This window comes from Scylla paramamosain, chromosome 35 (genome assembly GCF_035594125.1).
Source record: "Scylla paramamosain isolate STU-SP2022 chromosome 35, ASM3559412v1, whole genome shotgun sequence".
Lineage (NCBI taxonomy): Eukaryota > Metazoa > Arthropoda > Malacostraca > Decapoda > Portunidae > Scylla > Scylla paramamosain.
The window spans coordinates 8212501-8217500 of NC_087185.1; the positions used below are offsets into that span (position 1 = coordinate 8212501).

Here is a 5000-nt window from a genome sequence, read left to right on the forward strand (position 1 = left end):
GTCCTGTGAGGGAAGGCTTTGAACAAGAGGTGTAATTGAGGACACGAGAGGGAAGCTGAAGGAGAACTGGATTGGAGGAAGAAGAATAAAAAGTAGTCTCTCAAGGAGGAGATAGAGAGGAGTTGATATTACTGGATTTGAAGGAGAGAGAAAAAAAGTTACTAGAAAGGAAAATTGAGAGTTGATATAAATAGGGCTACTGGGTTTGGAGGAAGAAGAAAAGACCAGTTGCTAGAAGGAAGGACAATAGAGGAGTTCTTATAAGTAATAGGTTTAGAGAGGAAAAAAAAGTTACTGAAAACGAGTAAAATAGTTGCTGGAAAGGAGGAAATAGAGAGAAAATTGATATAAGTAGGTAGTTTGAGAGGGGAAAACAAGCAGTTACTAAAAAGGAAAAAAAAATGGAAAGGGATTATACAAGGATATTTGAAAGGAAAAGGCAGAATTACCAGAGAAGAAGAAAATGTAGGAAAATTTAAAGATAAAGATAGTTTAGAGAGAGAGAGAGATATAATAAACAAAAGGAAAACAGGGAAATTTTAAGGTAGATAGGAGGAGGTGGAGGGAAAAATGGGCAGTTTCACTCGAGAAAAACAAAGAAAGAAAAATTAGGAGTAGGGAGAGAGAGAGAGAGAGAGAGGAGAGAGAGAGAGAGAGAGAGAGAGAGAGAGAGAGAGAGAGAGAGAGAGAGAGAGAGAGAGAGAAGGGAAAGTTGGAGTAAGGAGAGAATGATTAAAGGGGGAAAGGAAGGAAAAAAAGGAAGCAATGGAAAAAAAAGGCAGTAAGTCAGTGGCTTCCTTCCCAATCATTTCATTACACAAAGGAACACAAAGAAAGAAATAGCAGCAGCATACGTATTGGCCCCAACGAATGTTTAAATTACCTTGCAGTAGTTATCGCGATTGAAGGTGAGGTCTTTAAGTGTCGGATGAAAAATATATCTTGCTTTTTCTTCTCTCTCTCTCTCTCTCTCTCTCTCTTCCACTCGCTCACTCTCTTTTCTGTCTTTACACTATGACGGTAGTGCAAACAGTGATGGGGAGAGAGTCAAAATGAAACAGGTGTGTGTGTGTGTGTGTGTGTGTGTGTGTGTGTGTGTGTGTGTGTGTATAGCGAACATCTGTTTTCTCACCACCAACCAATCATCAACTACTGCTGTTGTTCGTGTTTCTAATGTTGTTGTTGTCGTTGTTTTCAGTGGTGATAAGATGGTGGTAATAATGGTGGTGGAGGTGGAGGTGGTGGTCACAGTGGTAGTGGTGGTAGTAGTAACAGTGATGCTTGTTGTGGCGGTGGTGGTGGTAGTTTGCGTAACAGTGGTTGTGGTGGTGGTGGTAGTTTGTGTAACTGTGGTGGTGGTGGTGGTGGTGGTAGTGGTGGAAGTGATGATAGTGGTGGTGGCTGTGGTGTGAAGACATGATATTATGTTGATAGGAATAATGACGATAACCAGCACGCGATGATTGTGGTCTTATTTTTACTTGATGTTGCTGTGGTAATGGGAGTAATGGCGGTAGTGATGGTGGGGGATGATAGCAGTGGTTACCTCGTCATCTTCAAACTTGCTCAGTCATCAGGAAATCTTAGATAATACATGGGTAAGAGTTAGCTATTTTATTAGTATTATTACTTGATTTACGGAAGTTAGTTGAGATTACATTCATTCACACATGTTTCTCTCTGTTCGTCTGTATGTCTCTCGGCAAGATATTCCAAAAACAAAAGTTGTGCATCATTTCCAGTTGAATGTTCGGTGAAATTTACTTTGTTTCAAGGAACTATTCATTATATATTTTTCTTTTCTCTTTTTTTTTTTTTTTTCATGGATGCAGACGAGTTTTTGCTGTGGCATATCTCCTGCGGTAAAAGTCTACGGAAACATTATACCGCATTTCATTGAGTCTACGTGTTATTTTTGCCTCCCTTCATTTAAGTCTAGGGTATCAGTATTACCTTGGTTCATACAGTCTGTAGGGTTTTCTTGCCACAGTTCATTAAGTATATGGCAGTGGTTCCCAAACTCTTTCAGCTCATTACCCAAATTTACATGCCAAATTAGGGCGTTTTACCATAATCATACTTAAATAAAATGTAGCATGTACTAACTATACTCCACAAGTATTTACTATGAGTAAATACTAACTATACTACGCAGCGCAGTACACATACAAATCTTACGTCTACTTAGGCTGATGTTCACTTAGAAACTGACGATGTGAAATAAAGCAGGGGCTCTCAACTTAGGACGTTTTATTACAAAAAGGTTACATGAATATTTCACATTTTTCTTAGTTTCAAGATTGATTTATATATAAATAAAAATATTAATTCCCAATTTTTAAACACAGGTCATTGCTATTCAATCCTAAATCATTGGTTATATAAGTGTATAATAAAAGAAAATGTCACATCTCGAACCTATGACGCACGAGATGCGTCTGAATGTAAGATACTAATATAATAAGAAAAAAAATGTAATTGGTACCTTAATCTCAGTTTAAATAAATTTTTACATGACAGTTTTCTTCCTAAAATATCTTTTGTTACTGCATATTCTTATGTATATGCAGTGGCCATGTCATGTACATGTTACTTAACACAGTTTCCTTCCTAAAACATCGTTTCCTACTGAGCATTCACAGGAGGCAGTAGACACCTGCCGAAACGATAATTACACCCATTAAGGTCTAAAGCACTGGATCAAGGGGTCCTGTGAACTTATCATTAAACCCAGCTGTGACCTCACTGAACGTTTCCCTTTGTGTCTCACAACACAAGGGGGCAGTCACAGCCTGCCCTCTAAAGACAACTCTCTTCCTCCACACAAAATTACAATCACCTAATAACACACACACCCTTCACTCAAGATTTCGAAATTATCATGGCGACTCCTACACCAACCTCGGAGTTCCCATCTGGGGAGGGGACCACAAATGTCCCCAGGTCGGACTGCCCTTCTGACAACGACCCTAAGTGTTCTGACACCCTCCTCAACTTCTTCTTTATTAATTTTCCTCAACATTGGTGGTCTAAGATCTAATTTTCAATCTGTACAACACCACCTCTCCTCTTCTAAACCTTATCTTCTTTTCCTCACTGAAACTCAGGTGTCGGAGGCAACTGACAGTAGCCCCTTTTCTGTTCCCTCATACATTCTCTATCCTCATTTTCGATCCAAAGCTGGATGTTGCGCTTATTGTGCACAACGACTTAACTGCTCTCGTGCCCACGCTCTTGAATCTTCCTAGTTTTCCACCATCTGGCTACGACTACAGTCACTCTTAAACAAAATTTATCTTTGCTGTATACCTCTCACCTAACTCCTCTGACTACAAGAAATTCTTTGACTACCTAATTTCCAAAGTGGAGCACATTCTGACTCTCTTCCCTTTTGCAGAGATCTCCATTCTAGAAGACTTCAGTGTTCACCACCAGCTTTGGCTTTCCCCCTTCCTTCACTGACCATCCTGGTGAACTAGCCTTCAACTTTGCTATCCTCCACGACCTAGAGCAGTTGGTGCAACACCCGTATTCCTGACCGTCTTGGAGATACGCCCAACATTCTTGACCTTTTCCTGACCTCTAATCCTTCTGCTTATGCTTGTCACCCTTTCTTCTCCGTTGGGCTCCTCCGATCACAATCTCATATCTGTATCTTGTCCTATCGCTCCAATCCTTCCTCAGGATCCCCCTAAGCGAAGGTGCCTCTGCTAGTTTGGGGGACCTGAGGAGGTATTTTGCTGATTTTCCTTGGAATGACTACTGCTTCTGTGTCAGAGACCCATCCTTTGTGTGCTGAGCGCATAACAGAGGTGAAAGAGTCTGGCATGGAGGCGTACATTCCTCACTCTTTTTCTTCATCTAAACCTTCCAAACCTTGGTTTAACACAGCTTGTTCTCGTGCTATACATGATAGAGAGGTGGCCCACAAAAGGTACTTAAGCCTACCATCACCAGAATCTCATGCACTTTATATTTCTGCCCGGAACCATGCCAAGTCTGTTCTCCAAGTAGCCAAAAAACTCCTTCATTAACAGAAAGTGTCAAAATCTTTTAAGATCCAACTCCTCTCATGACTTCTGGCATCTAGCCAAAAATATCTCCAATAACTTTGCCTCTTCTTCTTTCCCTCTTTTATTTGAACCAGATGGCACCACTGCTATCACATCTATTTCTAAAGTTGAACTCTTCGCTCAAACCTTTGCTAAAAACTTTAGCTTGGACGATTCAGGGCTTGTTCCTCCCTCTCCTCCACCCTCTGACTACTTCATGCTACCTATTAAAATTCTTCGCCATGCCCTCCCTGGCTTAAACCCTCTCAAGGTTTATGGACCTGATGGGGTCCCTCCTATTGTTCTCCGAAACTGTGCCTACGTGCTTGCACCTTGCCTAGTCAAACTGCTTTCAACACTGTCTGTCAACATTCAATATCTAGTTTGCCTACATTCAACCTGTTCCTAAAAAGGGTGACCGTTCTAATCCCTCAAACTACCGTCCTATTGCTTTAATTTTCTGCCTATCTAAGGTTTGTGAACCTATCCTCAACAGGAAGAGTCTTAAACATCTATCACTTCACAACCTTCTATCTGATCGCCAGTATGGGTTCCGTCAAGGCCGCTCTGCTGGTGATCTTCTGGCTTTCCTTACTGAGTCTTGGTCATCCTCTTTTAGAGATTTTGGTGAAACTTTTGCTGTTGCCTTGGATATATCAAAAGCTTTTGATAGAGTCTGGCACAAAGCTTTGATTTTCAAACTACCTTCCTACGGCTTCTATCCTTCCCTCTGTAACTTCATCTCAAGTTTCCTTTCTGACCGTTATATTGATGTCGTAGTAGACGGTCACTGTTCTCCTAAATCTATTAACAGTGGTGTTCCTCAGGGTTCTGTCCTATTACCCACTCTTTTCTTATTATTCATCAATGACCTTCTAAACCAAACTTCTTGTCCTATCCACTCCTACACTGATGATACCACCCTGCACTTTTTCCACGTCTTTTCAT

General features: G+C 40.9%; 2 protein-coding genes across 3 annotated transcripts in view; one reads left to right on the forward strand and one right to left on the reverse strand.

Moving 5' to 3' along the window:
* The window catches only part of LOC135090632 (proton-coupled zinc antiporter SLC30A2-like), a 35783-nt gene that overhangs the window by 25403 nt on the left and 5380 nt on the right, over positions 1 to 5000 (reverse strand). The window lies entirely within an intron of this gene.
* The window catches only part of LOC135090631 (zinc transporter foi-like), a 30587-nt gene that overhangs the window by 6349 nt on the left and 19238 nt on the right, over positions 1 to 5000 (forward strand). The window lies entirely within an intron of this gene.